The 19949-nt window shown below is 38.3% G+C and overlaps 1 protein-coding gene across 19 annotated transcripts in view; it reads right to left on the reverse strand.

Moving 5' to 3' along the window:
• PARD3 (par-3 family cell polarity regulator) overlaps positions 1 to 19949 on the reverse strand; it is a 661643-nt gene that overhangs the window by 135876 nt on the left and 505818 nt on the right. The gene's annotated exons all lie outside the window — the stretch shown is intronic.

Below are 19949 nucleotides of genomic sequence, written 5' to 3' on the forward strand. Positions count from 1 at the left end.
AATCCGTCTGTTATTCTCCCAAAAGACTAGGAGAGCATTACCATCAGAGATTGGATCTGTATTTCTCTTTTAGCCCCAATAGCTTCTAACACGGATCATGATGCTTGGTTATGAAGAACATATTTTCTAAATATAAAAACCGGGACACAGCTGACATATGGTCTAACAATGGGACAAAAAATTTAAAATACAGATGAATTTAACGAGGCCCACAGAGGTTAAATAACTTGCCAAACATCCGAGTAAGTGGCAGAGCCAAGACCTGAATCTAGAGCCACACGGGTCTACTACATCACCCCGCTGCACTTGCTCATGCCTGCTTTCACATGGCGAACAAAGGCCGAAAAGCAGGACAGGCAGGCTGAGAAGATCACGAAGATAAAGTCCAGTAAAGAGACACTGTACATTCTATCTTCAAGCTTCGTCCCAGAATCTTGAACAGTCTCATACGCAAAGAATAGAATTCTTGAAATACACATCCTCACACCAAGCAAGTCATGTTAACGTTAATATGTAAGGATAAAAACAAAGTATTTGATGGAAAGAGTTACCAACAAACATTCCAAAGGTAAGCAAAGGGTAAGGAATAGCTCTGGGTAAACAAGGATTAATAATTTTTCATGGGGGCTAAATCTCCTAATACATACTCATTCTTTTAATTAATTCTCCATAAGTAGATAGATATTTAAAGATCAATTGGTAGCTCATTAATTTTTTACAAATATTTCTGGAAAAAAATCAATCTGGGACACAAGGAAAGTCAGCATTAAGTTTTCTGGGAAATATTAAAAAGGGAAGGTCCCAATCCAATGAAAATATTTATAATTCTGTACACATATACATTTTACCAAATTTTTAAGTGCACAAATTTTTATTTCTTAACATTTAGCAATTTTTGCTCAGTATGCAAACTGTTACAGATCGTGAAAGTTAATAATATGTACCTTACACAAAATTGCTTAATGTTGCTATAGAAGACAAACATATACTATTTCATAATTAATCTGAAAAAAATGAAAGTACCTATCCATCTACTTATTTTTTTCATTGCTAGCATTAGCTTGTCAGAATCTGTTTGTGCTAGGCATGTTTCAATGTTTTAGGTTAGTTACTTCCAAAAACCTAGGACCTATCTATGCATTTAAGAAGAGGTACTTGGAATTTGGGGTTTTAAGAGGTTCCAATCAGATTCCCATGCTCTGTGTGAGCTGTGTCTAACTGTGATCAGTCACATATAGTCAATGAACAATTTAAGAAGAAAGAAGGGCTCTTTTCTGCACATGTATCATATTCACATGAGGGCCCATCTCTTAGTTTCATTGTATCAGAGCAGTGCTCCCTAGGTGGCAGCACAGAAGCCTGGGACAGTGCCACTACCTGAAGACATAAGCACACTGAGCATCTGAGGACAAGTGCAAGTCTGCCTCTAAAGCAACCAGAGAAATGTTTTGAAAATAAGGTATATGCACAGATCGTGATCTCATCTGCTGAGTATGCCACACACAGGATTCTTTGTTCTTTCAAATTGATGGCATAGTCTAAGAATGTGTCCAAATTATTTACTTCCTGACTTTTGCATATGATAAATCAGTCCTTGGTCTCAGAACATAACAGAAACAGAAGAGAAAATTTGCACATTATTATCAGCTGTTCAAATGATGAAAGAAAACTGTCTAAAAACATGTGTGTTCACATGCGTGCAAGTGAGTGTGTGCACGTATGGCACTCCACAGCCTAGAACTCTTAGCTTTAAGTACAGTTAAAAAAAAAAAAAGTGGGAACAATTAGCAGCCTTGTGAAGAATGTTGGAAACATCTTAACAGTGTCTCAGAGATGAAAGAGTATAATACAGAATGAGAAAAAGAGGGAAAGTTAAATTATGTCTGCAGTCATAATGAATCAAAGCCCAGAAGGAGGTCTGCAAATCAGCGGGTTCTAATGAAATATTAAGGTAAGTGATTATTGATGAAAAATGAATAAGCCTTTTTGATTTCGGCAACCTTTAAATCACACCTAGCTAATTAAAACAACTCAAACGCATTCATTTATTCCTTGATGGGCATTTAGCTATCCTTGGATATAATGAGACCTCATTTTGTGAGGTATGTGTGTAGCTAATCCCAGGTAAATGGACAAAATGTGCCAGAAAATAACATATCATAAAGGAAAAAATCTATCCCCTTCTCATATCTGATTGATCGTTTCCAAGCTGGGAATAAAAAAAATAAATAAATCACAAGGGACATTTCCTGTTTACCATAAATAAAACATCAGTAATATTCTCTACTACATATTTATTAACACTGAACCTTATTTTAATTAATTATCATATAATGAATACAAGACATTTATAATACTAATATTATGCAATTACACGGTAGTTTTTATTTAAATGTATCACAGAGCTATTTAAAATGGCCTTATCATGCCACCCCACATTCCAGGAAGAAAACAGTAAGTAGCCTCTGCAAAGGGAGGGGGATAGAATCGCCCATGGGGCGCATCACAAGCTATAGGAGAATCTGACTCCAGCCCCAGGCCTGTGCCGTCTTCATTCATGTTCTCAAATACCATAACCCTCGTTTACTTTAGTCTCCTGCTTTGGAAATGAATTTGTGGCTATTCAAGTTAAACTCTGCACCACATTAGTGTAGATTAAGTTGCTTCCTAATTACAGAAATCAATCAAATGTCCGCAGCAATGCACATTTCAGCACCAGCATGTAATGCAAAAAGCTGCAGACATCAATGGTACCATCAGAATAAAAAGTTGAGAAGCCTACAATAAATTTTTACGCACAAAAGACACTTAAAAAATACAGAAGCATCACATATCATGCTCACACAAAACAATTTGTGCAGCAAACTTTTTAGCTTCTAAATGTCCTTAGAAATCAAGAATAGATGATGACGGTGCTGGCCGGTAGTGGCAGTAGCATAATAATGATGATGTTGATGACAGTAATAATAACTGCAACACGCACTTACTGGACTTTTTCTCTGCGCAGGCAGTGTTCAAAGTGCCTCGCACGTAGTCATTCATTTAATCCTCACACACATATACAGAAAAACCCCAATGGGGTAAGTGCTATAATCATCCCCATTTTACAGGTGCAAAAAGGGAGGCACAGAAGGTTAACTGGCAGAGCTGGTGGCAGAACTTGACCTGGCCTGAACCATACCTAGATCGTATCTACCTTAGTGTATCATACTGCATAGTATCGTATCACATCACCTCTCTCTCTCAAAATTATGTAAGCTGTAGCAAACCTGTCAGAATTATGGATCTAGCATAAGCAAAATGACTTTAACAATTAAAATGTTTAACTACATTGTCCCAAAAGAAATTCCACACTTCTTTACTAAAGCAGGCCCTCTCGACTCGGCATACAGTTTACAGTTCTCCTTCTCATACGCCACGTCCCACAAAGTGCCTCTGCTGTGCTGATGAGGAGTGTGGTTTTATTCATTCATTCAATGTATTTGAATGGCTGTGTGCCAGGCCTTGGAGTACAGCCATGCACAAAATAGACAAAGAATCCCACCTGAAAGCAGAATGTCATGCTAGTTGTTAGAGATCGATGACAAACAGCATTTTTAGCGTATGCCTATGCCCTATCATAACATCATAAGCACTAGTAAGAAAAATAAAGCAGAGAAGGTAATTAGGAAGTACAGGCAAGGAGGGGAGAGCATGGCAATTTTAAATTATTTGTATTTCCTCATATTAGCCACCTTTAGTCGCTGCTGGTGGCACTGCCTGCTCCCAGCCCCCAGCCACAGCTGCTGCGGCGACAGAGCCAGGACCCCTCAGACGCAGCTGAGCCCCTCACAGGTGAGTGCTCCTGAGTGTGGCATTCCACACAGAAGCACCTGTGACTCACTGCAGTGCCTCCGATGCCCCAGAATTTGCCTGGAATAGTAAACCAAGTTGTTGTCAACAGGCCTGGCTTCCTTGCCCTGACTAAATGTCTTCCCAGATGTCTGGTTGGTAGTAAAAGTTCAAGCACGAAGGCCACGTGGGAAAACTCACCCTGGTGGCCATATGCGAGTATGGAGAGTCCAGGAAGACATCAGCCCATGAGAAAGGGTGACGCCTGGTCCTGTGTGCCTGTCATTTCACTTGTAAATGTTTTCAAGAATGCGCTAGATGTAAAAGTGCGGACGTGATGCTCTTATGCAATTGCTGTAAAGGATGTCCCGGTAAAAACCCAGAGTACCTGCCCTTCAGCCAGCACATCATTTCAGTTATGAGTGAGACTGTAAACCCCTCAGTCAGCAGGAATAACACTACACCTCCATCCAGTTTGCCCTAATCTATCTAGTATAAAAGCTGAAGATCTTATGGAAAGACCAAGGGAACTCAAAGATGTGCTAATCTTTTAATTTTTTTTAACATTTATTTATTATTGAGAGACAGAAAGAGACAGAGCATGAGTAGGGGAGGGGCCGAGAGATGGGGAGACACAGAATCCGAAGCAGGCTCCAAGCTCTGAGCTGTTAGCACAGAGCCCGACATGGGGCTCGAACTCACAAACCGCAAGATCATGACCTGAGCTGAAGTCGGACACTTAACCGATGGAGCCACCCAGGCGCCCCAAAAATGTGCTAATCTTTAAAAGAAACAAGGGTAGCACATTTTTGGATCATCTATTTCAAGGATGGATTACTGGGACTTTCCCAGATGCAAATAAAATTCCTTAAAAATAATATCAGAAGGAAAATATTGACTAAATCATGACTTCACGAGATCTGCCAGTGTTTCTGAACTGGTCTAGCAGGTGCTCAGCAGATACTGCAAGGGACTAATGATCCCATCTCCCGAGATGGTCCAGAAAAGTCTAAAAGCCAGGCGATATAGCAAACCACAAGCCAGTCACAGTAAAGAATGGCCAAAACAAGAATTTTAGATTCCTCAAATGTTTAAAGAGATACTATATGAAAGGCATATTCTCGCAAATCTATTTTGGATCCATAAAGTCAGTATCACCAACCACAGCTCCCACTCATCGCACCTGAATCCTGGACCCACGCTCAAAGAAATGACTAGGTCACAACCTAACAGGGGCAGAGCATAACCTTGTTATCCTGTAAGGCCTTAAGGCCCTACCTAATTGAAGGTTCATGACACCAAGGGCATGCTTTACTTGCTGAAATCTATAAACATTTCCAAAGAATCAGATCAGAGAGAAAAGCCACAACAATTCTGCCAGTGGCTTTTTTTAAAATGTTTATTTATTTTGAGAGACAGAGACAGAGAGAGACAGAGAGCGAGTGCAGGGGTGGGGCAGAGAGAGAGAGAGAGAGAGAGAGAGAGAGAGAGAGAGAGAGAAAGAGAATCCTAAGCAGGCTCCACGCTGTCAGCACAGAGCACAATGTGGGGCTCGATCTCACAAACCAAGAGATCATGACCTGAGCTGAAATCAAGAGTTGGTCGCTTAACCAACTGAGACACCCAGGTGCCCCTGCCAGGGGCTTTTAGGGGCAGAAGGTATTAAAGAGTTTACACAGTAAATGTTGACCATATTTATTATTTACCAGGAGTATATATATAAATTTAGCACCTTAACTACACTGTCAGTCAAAACTATATATATATACACACACACATATACACACACATATATATTTTAAATATATATATTATTTATCAAAATCTTACAAAATTTTCTATTCATTTACTTTTATATTTTTATTTACCTTTATATTTTTATGTAGAATATATAGGCTCTGACCCACTTAGAATGCAACACAAGCACACCACCTCTTAGAAGCCCTAATTTAGTCTATCTCCTCAGCATCCCATTTAATTCATAGCACTCTATGTGCAACATATTGTGTGCAGTCTGTCAGGTGACACCGAATGGGAGGAACCTGGGAGGTAAATTACAAATGTCTGTATCCCAAACATTTCCACAATTCTCAGCACCCAGGGGCCCCCAGAATAACTTCTGGGGAGGGGCATGAACAGCCACAGAAGTGTAAGATGAATATGGACAAAATCTTTGGGCTTGTTCAAAGAGTTCAAGCCCTTGAATATTTCACAAGGCTTAAGCATACAAACAAAAGGAAAAAAGGAAATGGAAGAAAAAGAGAATAATTAGAAATAAGTATTTATCCTCAGCTTTAGTTTCTGTTAAAAATAGGGTGATTTTTAAAAGTTATGCTAATGCAGCTTGCAAAACCCAAAACAAAACTCTTCTGTACCAGAATTATAATTACACAGAATTTAAGTCATTTTAGTGGATCCTCCCTTCCCCCACAGGCCACATGAGGACTTTGTGAAATTTAGAGAAAACCCTCATTCCTCAAGTCGCTGACTGCCAACTGCCAGAAAATCACCATAATTGTCCACGTCCATAATCACTACTTTGATGGTACTTCTAGGAATTGCATAGTCCCTAATTCGTACAACTGATACCCTGTGTCCCACAGTACCCCCTAATTCTACTTGCATTTCTCCCATCCCCTCCTCAATCATGTTTAAGAACTCTAAGTGACATTAGACTTAAAACATTAGACTTTAGATTTGGAGTGAAAATTTTACTTTACCATTTCTCTGCCTAAGTGCCTGATGCACATCCAATTTATTACATAACCTTCCAAAGAGTAAGCAACTATTGCTATTCAAACTTTGTACCTGGTATTAAATGACCTATTAAGTAGCAAAGCAGAGACCAGAAAAGAGAGGCAAAAGATACCTGTTATTTGGTTGTTATGCAGATTTATTTGGGAGGAACTGTATTCCAGTCATGATAATCAGTAAGTTCTGGAATGACAAACTTTTCCTTTTAAGTCACATTTTTCTTCATGAAAGACAAAAATGTACTTTTATTTTTTTAAATATATTTCAAGGACACCTGGGTAGTTCAGGCAGCTAAGCATCCAAATCTTGACTTAAGCTCAGGTCATGATCTCACAGTTCCTGAGTTCAAACTCTGTATCACGCTTCACGCTGTCAGTGCAGAGCCTGCTTGGGATTCTCACTCTCCTCTCTCTGCCCCTGACTCTTAAAATAAATAAACTTATATTAATTAATTTATTAATTTACAATTCCAGAATTATATGAAGCCAACATGAAACTATAGCAGTATTTTTTGTTGATGGGTGGTTTACAATTATGTTGGATACCACTATTAATAACCTTTGAAAATCTATAAAGGTATTTATCTTTTCACTATTAAATGTTTTTCTATACAAATTTATAGTAGAAGTGAGATTTTAGGGGGACTTATTTGAAGGGAATTTAGAATAATCATTTTCTATTCTGATTGTGTTTAAATCAGCAAATGAATCTCATCTAAACAAAATTTAGGCAAATTTGATTTATTTGATTTTAGAATTTAAAAACTCCATGGTAAAGTTTACCTAAAACTGTTAGTCCTTCATCTGAGTTGTTGGATGTGCTTTAAAGTTCAAAGTATGGTATCTTTGAACACACTCTTTAATTCAGACTTCATCCTATTTCCTCTATTCGGATTGACATTACTCGTCACTTCTAAGTCACTACATTTTAGTCTGAATTCATGCACACCCAGGAAGTCCTACAGACTCTTGAAGGTAGTATTCATTTCATTTATATAACCTGAGTTTTTGTTACAAGCTGGGTTCAGTGGCCTGCTGGTGTTTCCTCTGCCCCATGTGCAGTTGGGCACCAACCCTGGGAAGGTTAACATCACCTGAGGCTGGGCTAAGCAAACCTCTCTAAAGGGCAACCAAGAATTTCAGTTAAAACAAGGGTAAGAAAATTCAGGCTAAGATTAGTTTTTTTGCCCAATGATATCTGTTCAACTTTTAAAATTATAGCAAATTTTTAAAAAAGCTAAACTGAAAAGCACCCGCCATCCTGAGACGTCACCAAAAGGAATTACGAACGAGACACTTACCAAAGTATTTTCTGTTGAGAACAAAAGTTTTCAAAGCTCTGCATTCCTAAGGATTCAATCATGTAACCCCTGTACAGTCTATTAGGTAGGACTAATAATAAAAGACATAAACTGATACAGAAAATTTAGTTTTAAAAATATTTGTATTACAGAAATGTATATAATATACACTCATTCATTGATTCATTCAATGAACATTTATTGAGTCCTTTATATGCAGTTTCAAATATATATTCAAGTAATTACTACACATTCATAGACCATATGAATTATCTACTTATTTTCTGTTCTGTAACAATACAGTTAAGTTTAGAATTTCCACATTTCCATATATTCATCTATGTTAGTGGAAGACACTAAGGATTTCCCAAACACTTCCTTGGGTGGAAAATACAACCAACACATTTTTTTTTTTTTTTAGGTTTTATTTATATAAGTAACTTTTACACCCAATGTGGGGCTCAAGCTCACAACTCTGAGATCGAGTCACATGCTCTTCTGACTGAGCCAGTCAAGCACCCCCAACAAACATATTTTTCAATCAACTCCTGCTGCTGCCTAAATTACACAAAATCAACCAATGAAGAACTAATGGAAAGAGAGGAATGAAGCAGCAAATAGAGACTAATCAAACACTTATCCACGTTGAGAGCTGGGGGTGCCTGAGGAAAAGCTCTAGAACATCTGGGAAGTTAATTTAAAAATGGCTTTTGGATTCAGGCCTTGATAAAGTCTTCCAAAAAGTTGAAAATGCATCTCACAACAGGGCTCCACATAAATCCTCATGAATTTGTATTAATAGTTGACTGATATTCCATCACTGTTCAGGAGCAAGAAAGAAAATAATACCAATCTAAGACCACTCTACACCAGTAAGATTGGTACTTGAATCCATGGGTTTTGACTGTCTACAGGACAGGAGAGCCAGGTGGTTGGGACAAAATAAAAAGATGAGTTATCATGCCAAGTTGCATTTAAAGCAGGATTTGAAGCTTCTGTTAGAAGGCTAAAATCAAATGAAATACCAAACAGCTCAAGCAGATTTTGACCACAGTGTGGCTAGCTCGTCATCAAAGACATAAAAGTTCAGTGCCTTGTGAAGGGAAAGACATTAAAACAAAAGCAAACACACTGTGCTGGAAGATTATTTGTTCGATAACTACCAAGGTCTAACATAGTTTTCCCTTATCCTCATATTTCTGCAGAATATTTAAACTTTCTCTAAGGCTAAAATAAATATATAAATAAACAACCCCCATTACACATTACTTCTACAAACAAATTGTGGTTTCAGGCAATGTTAATCAACAAAAAGAATTAAACAAGAAGTCTTTAAAATTAGCCATGACCTTATTTATGGCTTCATTAGTTTCAAGATTTCATTTGTTGGGTTGTTTATGTCACCTCAGCCTTTAATTTAATTGCTGCATCTCTAACTATATTAGGATAGCTTAATGAATGGTGATTGCTTGTTTTTACCCACCAAAATTTCACATTTGCAGAACATAGAACAACCAAAGAACCATTTAATTCACCCATGTATTTCATGAAGTTAGGTTTATACTTTTAGCAGATCTTCTGTTAGAAAAGTCAGATGTGAACCAGTATGACACAGTCTGATATAATTAGGAATGAGGCTGAAATGGGAGGTCTTAGAGGTCCATAGACACCATGCCGAGGGCTCAGACACATCATGGGGACAATGAACAGCAATAAAATAATTTTAACCAAGGGAATGAGATGTCAGCTCTTTATTTTACATAGAAAACTCCAGGTATTGGGAAAAGCAGGGATTTGAGGAGAATAAGACTGGAGTGGAAGCAGGGAGATGAGTTAGCAGACTCAGAGAAAAGATGTGGAATTATTTAGAATGTAAAATTGGTAGGCCTTGGTCAGTGAATGGGGGGAAGGGCAAGGAGGCTAGCTGCGAAAGAATGGTTTATGTGTTGAGGAAATATATGGATGGTGATGATATTCTTTGAGATTAGGCCCATGAAACTAGAAGAGGTGAATTTGGTTTTGGATAGGTTGGGTTTAGATGCTTGAGAGACACAGGAAGATCTGCTCCTAGCTGGTAGTTAGCTCCAAGGATCCGGGGCTTAAAGGAGAGGACTGGGCTAGTGCAGATTATCCATCACCAGTCCCATGCAGTAGTTAAAACTCTATCCCAAAGAACCACATAGGGAATAGCAGTGGTCCAGAGCTATTTCCATTAGCAGGCAAGGAGCAGAGAATCTTAAGATAAAAAGAGAAACGGAGGCAAACCATTAAGAGACTCTTAAATATAGAGAACAAACTGAGGGTGCTGGAGGAGTGTTGTGTGGGGGGATGGGCTAATAAGGAGGGCACTTATTGGGACAGGCACTAGGTATTATATGTAAGTGATGAATCACTAAATTCTACTCCTGAAATCATTATTACACTATACATTAACTAACTTGGGTTAAAATAAAATTAAAAAAAATAAAGATATTCTGTCTTCTTGAGCACAGACAGTAATGTCTCTTACATTGGCTGTAGCAATGTTATTCTAGACATGTCTCCTGAGGCAAGGGAAATAAAAGCAAAAATAAACTATTGGGACTACATCAAGATAAAAAGTTTCTGCACAGTGAAGAAAACAATCAAAAAAACTAAAAGACAACCCATAGAATGGGAGATGATATTTGCAAATGACATCCGATAAAGGGTTGGTACCTAAAATATATAAAGAACTTTTACAACTCAACACCCCAAAAATAATCTGATTAAAAATGGGCAGAATATATGAACAGACATTTCCCCAAAGAAGATATCATGATGGCCAACAGATGAGAAGATGCTCATCATCACTCATCACCAGGGAAATTCAAATCAAAACTACAATGAGATATCACCTCACACCAGTCAGAAAGGCCAAAATCAACAACACAAGAAACAACACAAGATGTGGAGAAAGGGGAACCCTCTTACACTGTTGGTGGGAATGCAAACTGGTACAGTTACTCTAGAAAACTGTAAGGAGGTTCTTCAAAAAGTTAAAAATAGAACTACCCTACGATCCAGTAATTGCGCTACTGAGTATTTACCTTCAAAATACAGAAACGTTAATTCAAAAGGATATATGCACCCCTAAGTTTATTACAGCATTATTTACAATAACCAGATTTTTAAAGCAGTCCAAAAGCCCGATAGATGAATGGATAAAGAAGATGTGATATATATACAAAATGGAATATTATTCAGCCATAAAAAAGAATGAAAGCTTGCCATTTGCAATGACATGGATGTAGCTACAGTGTGTAATGCTGAGCTAAATAAGTCAGTCAGAGAAAGACAAATACCATGTGATTTCACTCATATGTGGAATTTAAGAAAAAAAAAATACACAAAGGATAAAAGAGACAAAACCAAGAGACAAAACCAATTCTCTTAAGTACAGAGAATACACTGATGGTTACCAGCAAGGAGATGGGTGGGGGATGGGTGAAACAGCTGATGGGGATTAAGAGTACACTTATCATGATGAGCACCATGTAATTACAGAATTGTTGAATCAGTATATTGTACACCTGAAACTAATATAACACTGTGTTAACTACACTGGAATTAAAATTAAAGGCTAAAAAAAAAGAAAAGAAAAGAAAAAGAAAGGAAGGAAGTCAGAAAGGAAGAAAAAAGCCAGAGAGGAAGTAGGAAGCAAGAGGTAGTAGTACGATACACAGAAACTCAGAGGACAGAGTTCCAGGAATGCCACCGAGTGATCCCAAGTGGAAAGAAGAGGAGTGTTTATTGGCTCTAGGAGGCCATTAGGAAACTATAATATATTGTAGTTCTGGAGGTCAGAAGTCCGAATGAGATGGGTTTCACTGGGCTAAAATCAAGGTGTCAGCAGTGTTATGTTCCTTTTGGAGTCTCTAGGGGAGACTGTTTCTTGCCTTTTCTAGCTCCTAGAATCCACTTGCTTTCCTTGTCTGGTGGCCCCTTCCTGTCTTCAAAGCCAGCAGCACAGCATCTTCAGATCTCTCTGACTCTCCTGCCCCCTCCTTTCACTTATAAAAACTCTTATGATTCTATTGAGCCCATTGGGATAATCTGGGAAAATCTCCCCACTTTATGATCTTTAACTCAATCAGATCTGCAATGTTCTTTTTGCTGTACAGAGCAACACATTCAGAGGTTCCAGGAATTAGGGCATGGGCATCATGGAGGGGGAGGGTAGACTGCACTGTCTACCACATGAAATGCATGTGGTAAAGAAATGTGGGAAGGAAGACACAGCAGTCTATATCAAATCTAGATTAATCTTTCAAGAAGTTTGGATTAGAAGTGAAGAGGAAAAATAGGGCAGAAAATAGCTAGAGGGTAAAAAAGGATTTTTTTTTTAACAGCATGATGAAGATATCTGCATGTTAACCCACTGTGTGGGAGAGTGAGCGGAGAGGCACAGGCTGAAGAAGGGGCTGAGGAGGACTGATGGAGCAGGCTCCTTGCAGGGTAGGGTTGGGGCTGGAAGAAGGAGAGTGACCTACAACAAGCAGGGAGAGAGAAGGAGCCTGGGCTTGGATGGAGGTATGTGGTAGTTTTGGACAGGAGAGGCATGTTGAAGGGAACAACAAAGTTTGGGACATTTCCTGAGGTGAATGGAGCTGGCCAAGGTCAGAAATGGATAGCTTACGGGCCCTGAGAAGGGGCCACGGTAGAGCACATTAATTAGCAATGGCACCAACATGCAAAACTCATGATGACAGGAAGATTTACCACCTTTGAGCACTGCTTTCTCACATTTCAAGAAAAGCAAAGGTGAATAATACAAAGTAAATGTAAGTAAATAAAGTGGTATTGACTTTCTGAAGAGCAAATACAACTTTGTTATGTGACCCAACATTTTAAAAAGAGCACGTGTTTAATAACTACCTATATCTAAGAAAAATCATTTTGTTCTATGTTTGTCAGACTTCCCTTTTGACACAACTGGATTTCAGTTTTAATGGGGGAAAAAAAAACAAGTTCACAAAGGTCTTTTCTTTTAAAATCCACATTTTCTTTTTAGTGGTAAAATGCATGCAAAAAGCATATGATTATGGTATTTATGTTTCCATTAAGGTGTCCTGAACAAGCTGGGGGAGTCTAGCCTGCTATTTCCCTGCTATTTAGATTTACAGCGGCACAGTACCTATTTTATTTCAATTATATTTGAGGACAATGCACTCTTGGTGGCAAATGATTGCATGGTGACAGTCAGCAAATGCCCATTAGAGCTGCCTTTCTGTGGAGTTTTAACTACAGATTCCGGCATCTGGATATAAAAGTATGAATTGCCTGGTGTCCTCAAGTAAATAAAAATACTATTGACCAGCATTTCATCATTTCTTTATTAGAATTCAAAGCATACTAAACTTTTAAATGGGAGTTGTTGAACTCCCATGAAACTTTTCGTGTCAAGAAACCCTGATTAAAGTTTATGAATATCACACCTGTAAGTTGACCTTTTAAATAAAGTGACTATTTAACCATAGGTTAACAATGGACATGAATGATTGCCAAGATACAGTGGTGCCCATGGGGTGCGTCGGTGGCTCAGTCAGTTAAGCATCCAACTCTTGCTCTTGGCTTGGGACATGATCTCAGGGTCTTGAGATCCCTGCTTGGGATTTTCTTTCTCCTTCTCTCTCTGCCCCTTCCCTGCTCATGTGTACACACACATGCACGCACGCTCTCCCTCAAAATAAATAAACATTTTTTTAAAAAGCTGTGCCCAATACAGAAATTATAAATTAGTTCACAGCTTTACTGTTAATAGACCTTAATATACTAACTTATATTAGAGTTCTAATTTCGTTTTATTTGTTTGTTTTCATTAGCTCAAGAAAAGTGCTTTCTAGGGGCGCCTGGGTGGCTCAGTCAGTTGAGCATCCAACTTCAACTCAGGTCATGATCTCGCAGTTTGTGAGTCCGAGACCCATGTCGGGCTCTGTGCTGACAGCTCAGAGCCTGGAGCCTGCTTCAAGTTCTGTGTGTGTGTGTCTCTCTCTCTGCCCCTTCCCTGCTCACACTGTGTCTCTCTCTCTCAAAAATAAATAAACATAAAAAAAAAAAATAGTGCTTTCCAAAGGGTGAATGGACTAACGGTTGCTTTACAGTCAACTGAGGTGCTTGTTGAAAATCTGGGTTCTTAGCCCTCAACCAGACCTACTGACTCCAAATATCTATGAAGGGAGGGCCACAAAACTGCATTTGTGAGAAGCATTCCAGGTTGTTTGTATACATGCTGAAATGTGAAAAATCACTGTTCTAGAATGCAGTCTGTGACAGTTCTTAAGATCATGATTCCTGCCTGCCTGCCTTGCCTGAAGATACCTTAGTGTAAGTAAAAATGCTAACATTTTAGACAAGGTTTTAGAAATTCAAGCCTCCACATCTCCATGGAGCTTTGCAAGCTTGGAATCAGCAAGAATTTCATGAAAGGAGAACACAAAGAACTTCAAGGAATTCCAGGAAAGCGCAAAATGAAGTCCTTCAAACTGTCAAAGGGCTGAAATCAGTTGAGAGATCACATTCTTACAGGACTATCCCCTGACTTACTCTCAAATAAGCCATTTTACAGTACCCAGCACTTATAAGTACTTACATTGAAGAAGGACTCATTCAGCAATGGCTTATACTGAACCCAGGAAGTCCTAATTTAAGGAGAAACTGTTCATGATGTCATGTATGGAGAATACTTAGAGACCAAGCTACTCAATGACTAAAGTGGTATCAGCAGAGGTACGTGCACACACTTTTGCATGTGTGTTACGTATAAGGAATAAAACCTAGGTCAATTCATTTCAGTGTCATTCTTTGCTTGTTCCTGCAACCAGGAGGGGATGCTGTGCTTTCCTGAGGAAACGCCCATTTCCTAAAAGCAATAGCAACATTAAACATTTAAATAGGGCTTACAGTGGAGTAGGCATAGTGCTAAGTGCTTTATATGCATTAACAGACTTAGTCCTCCATAAGCCTGGTAAAGTAAGTGTCATTATTATCCCCACTTTACAGATGAGGAAAATGAAGCATAGAGTTTATACAGCTGATGGTAGATGAACAAGAACCAAACTTGGGCAGTGTGCCCCTTGGTTCAGGCTCTTATATATTACATTCTACCACCTCCTACTTTATAGTAGGATTGTTGATAGAGGTTAGGAGTTGCCAGGAGATAATGGTGTATCAGAGTGAAGAAGGATGTCTGCCAGCAGACATTTGATTGATAACGTTTATTTAAGTAGAGGGTAAATAAAATGAAAAGTAGAAGAGCTAATTGAGCATCAGTGGAAACTTTTGCCCACTACTTATTTTCACAAAGTACTGTGGAAATGAATTGACCAGGGGATAGTTCTCCAATAGATAGCCTTGATCTAAGGGTGATCATTCCCTTTGGGCTCTTGTGTGTAACTTACTAGACTCAGAATGCTATTTGGCTCCATGAAACAGAACCTTGATTGAGGGTGACTTAAATGAGGGGCTCAGTTATACAGGTGACAAAGAGGGTGGGCATGCTAGGACTAGAACAGTGTTTCAAGGGGCCAGGTTGCGTCTCTCTTCCTCCACATGGCCATCATCCTCAAGACGGTTAGATCAACCCCACTTTGGAGCGTTCATTCAAGTTCTAGGCAGGAAGAAGGGAAAATGGCAAAGGGAAAAAGCTGAGTTGACTCCACTTTTTTCCAAAAAAAAAAAAAAAAAAAAAAAAAAAAAAAACAAAAAACAAAAAACTGCTTTATAGAAAGTTCCAGCTTAGATCCACTTCGAACTCATTTGCTAGAATGTCACATGATCACCTTTCACTGCAAAGGAGCCTGGGAAATTGAATTCTTATGTGGGCACACTGCCAGCCTGAACAAAATTGGGATTCTATTAAGTAAAGAGGAGGGGAAGAAGAGGTATTGGTGAGGCAGGTAGAATGTCTTCCACAGTGGAGAGAAATGTATCAGAAAGCACTGGATCGGACTCTCAAGTACTCTAGCCAGCTGAAGATACAATGACCAACAGGAAATACAATCTTGCCAAAGAAATAAAGCATCATGAATCATTTACATGGCTAAATCTTTGAGGCCCCTGGTTATAATCAGGATAAAATGTAACTACACCACTGTTTTTGTGATTTTAAGCCTTGTTATTCATATAAAAGAGAAGGGGGGGGGGTTGGCTTCTCTTTAGCAGCAATCCAATATGAAAAGGGCATTAATAAAAGGCATTCATAAAAAGTAGTAAAAATGACACTGTAACCAACACATATAGTCAGATGATAGTTCATGTGTGAATCAAATTAAACAGGCATAGAAATATTTCCAGATGTAGTATGAAGGTACCTTGTAAAAGAAGCATTTTATAAATAATATGTGGAAGTTGAAAAAATATCCTATTTTGTCATCAAATTCACAGCATTTAATGAATTATCCCTGGCTATTTCCATGCAGAACTATCAGATCCACATTTCTGACTATAGGATCAAAACAAAATGATTAAGCAATGAAACTCAGAATACTGCTTTCTTACTAAACAATCAAAATCCCAGAAATACATGCAGGCTACACTTCAGATTGTCGACTGACTACTATACTCCCACAAAATCCAAAAATTTGAATAGTAAAGTTGCACCGGTTCACCAATTGGATATTTTGGTGAAATCCAGTGAACTGATGGGAGTTTCTTTATTGGCTATATTCTTTGTACAGGAAATACACTCTGAAGAGTTTCAAGTTTTATGATTTCATTCAAATGATTATTTTTAAGTTAATATAATCATTTCTAGATCGCCTTATAAGTGTATTATTTCACTGTCTGGATTTAAGTCAACAAACGTGAAGGCACCAAGAGATGGTTTTTTCACTGTCTCAAATTACTGATACTTAAAAGAAGGTTGGACTTCAGGCGTAATTGATTCAATGATGCACCATACAGGCCAAAGGTAGCTGGGTACACACACACGTAAGAACTGCAGAAATTTTGCTGAGAAAAGAGACAGGGGAATGGAGTCAGCCCTGGGCTTGTAGGGGTAGACAAGCAAACCCAAATGAACCTGCCATGGAGCAGCCACGACCGTATTAATGATTTGTGCAAGAGTTTAGATTTTAAAACACATTATTGGCCACATTAAATTAATGTTGTTCATTTGAATGTAATGGTTTTGCTGTTTTGTTTGTATTTAATTTGTAAAGATGTTTGGTTTTATAGTTGTATAATGGCTGTAAACAGAAGGAGTTTAGTCCTATTTTATTTTTATACATATTTAAGTAACATTATAATCAAAACTATTTAATTCTGTACTGCAGAATGAAGAGATTGTCCTTTAAAAAGAGTCTCTATACTACTCAAGTCTGGGAAACACTTTTAAACCACTTTATTTCTGACAGAAAAAGACAATGGAGGTGATACCACTATTTCCAAGCCAAATTCATATTCTGTGACTGGTTGGTAAAGATGTACTTTACAGGTGCAGTAAGTCCCAAGTTCTTGTATTACTAATATAATTTCATAATGGTGTTTGATGGACATCTTGTCCTCTGCAAAAATAAGAATTGCAGAAAACTAAAAAGTTTCTGTGATCCTTTTTAAAGAAAAAAATAAGTATATCTCTCCTGAGTTGGCAGTGCCTTAGAAATCCTCTAGTCCAATCACCATTTGGGGGCACAGATGCAGAGAACTTAAGGTCCCCAGTGGTACACAGCTGTCAAGGCCATGCATGAGTGAGGCCGAGAGGGGCTTTTGAATATAGTGATATCTATGATGTGATTTCTGAACTGTTCACTGTCTGGTCTGACTCATCCCCAAGACAAAGCCTCCTCTGAAATGTTTTGCCAAGAGGCTTTTTGTTTTTGTTTTTTTAAGTTTATTTAGTTATTTTGAGAGAGAAAGTGAGAATGTGTGTATCAGTGGGGAAGGCGCAGAGAGAGAGGGAGAGAGAGAATCCTAAGCAGGTTCTGTGCTGTCAGCATGAAGCCCTATGCAGGGCTCAAACTCATGAATCTTGAGATCATGACCTGAGCGGAAAACAAGAGTTGGACACTTAACTAAATGAGCCACCCAGGTGTCTCCCAGTGGCTTTTTGATGGAAATTAGTGAGGAGGCTGAGTTTTAGTGTGGGGTCAGCACGGTGCAGAGCCGAGACCACAGGCCGGGATGCTGAAGCACAGTAGCAAATGGTGCTCTGAGCACATAAGCCCTTTTGAAAATTTGCAGACATCTTCAGGGGAGATTTAGACTCTTGCAGGGCACTGGGTTTCAGACTGGGATTTAAACAATCGCTTCCGGCCCTCAGGGACTGGAGAGATCCCTCCTGACTCCCATCTTCCATGGCAGGTGGGACTCCAAAGCCATGTGAACAAACCACTATAAAAACATCCCCTACTTTACCAGATTTTTAAACTAGATGCAGAAGCTGTTGGGAATGATTCATATTTTTATCAATGATCAATACAACATTAATTTTCTTTCAGTTCTTTCGAAAGTTACCAATAAGCAATGCCAGTGTTTCTGCTGCCCTTTCTCCCAAGAAAACACACTCGATGGGACATTCATGGCCTTCAAGTGTGATCTGACCTTTTACACACAGCTTTTACAAGTACAGCAAAAAACAAGTAAGAGATTTCTTAAGAAAATGTTACTGTTACTGATAATGAACTTATTCTTCGAGTCTTGACACATCAATGTTAGTTAACAAGCACTTTGAATCTTCAAAGTGACCACACCAATGTGGTTTAAATAAACCATAACCTTCTATGTTAACTTATATTACTTACTCATCAGGGTCAACATCAAATAGATTTTCATAAAACAATGAAGAAAACCTAAAATCCAGCCAAAAGAAAGAAAGAGAGAGAAGAAAGAAAGAAAGAAAGAAAGAAAGAAAGAAAGAAAACAAAAATAATCTGACTAGATAGAGTTTTACCTTAACGTCTGCTTCCCCTTTTGCTACTCTTTAAAATGCTTCCTTCTGGGTTTGCCGGAAGCTTACCTGTTATGTTTGCAAACCTCTATTAAAAATAGCTGGAAGTAAATAACTAAAACATAGGCTGCTTGCAAAATGTAGCAGCAAGATAACACGTGTGTGCTACAGATGAAATAATTCCAAATCCTCTGCAGTTTTGCAGAGGTCTGTAAAGTGCAGTACCAGAGACCAGCGGCACAGCATCGGACCAGAAAACTTTGTAGAAATGCAAATTTTAGGCACTACTCCATTCCAGGTCTACTGAATCAAAAGTCTGGGGAAGGGTTAAGCAATCTGTGTTTGAAGAAGCCCTCCAGGTCGTTCTGATGCAGGCTAACTCTTGAGAACCACACCTTTTAAGTGAAACCTATTTTGAATGTTCAAAGCCTAGCTCCCCTGGAAAGCAATGATTATAAGAAACTATTATAATGCATGATGAGATTAGCTATTGTTTATGACAATAACAGGCATATGTTTCAGTTAAAAATGAATGATAATTATTTTCTTCATGAACTAAACTTTATAAGGTGTTTGACTATACAAACGGAGAGGCAGAAAAATAGGTTTTTTAAATGTTTCAGAATTTGAAATAATATATAGCCATTAATAAAAATATAGTCAGTTAAATTCTGAAATAAATATGTAGCCGTTAATTGAAAGTCAACATTTCATTCCTTTGTGCTATACTAATATACATAATCACACCTATGGTCTGCGGCTATTAACAAGCAATTTGAAGACTGACTATATTAAACATCTCATTCACTAATTCTTTCATAATAGAAAATCATGTTACCAAAAAAAAAAAAAAAATAGGTCCTTTAAATCATAAGTCAAACAAATCACGGCATTCCCCATCTGTTTAATTACCATAACTAGAGGTGCTGTTAGCAACAAAAGGAAATTCAGAATTACAAAGTAAAGGTTAGTTCTCCAGTCTGAGACCATTTTAAGAACAAGATGAAATATGTTGGAATCATTAGAAAAGCTGTCAAAACCTCTGCTCCTCTTTCCATTAGGCTTTGATTTGTGTAAACTCAATACTTTTAGACACAACGGCTTTCTAAAGGCCATTAATAAAAGGCAGCCGTGGTTTGAGAATTGATGAACAATCTA

The sequence above is a fragment of the Panthera leo genome, chromosome B4 (genome assembly GCF_018350215.1).
Source record: "Panthera leo isolate Ple1 chromosome B4, P.leo_Ple1_pat1.1, whole genome shotgun sequence".
Classification (NCBI taxonomy): domain Eukaryota; kingdom Metazoa; phylum Chordata; class Mammalia; order Carnivora; family Felidae; genus Panthera; species Panthera leo.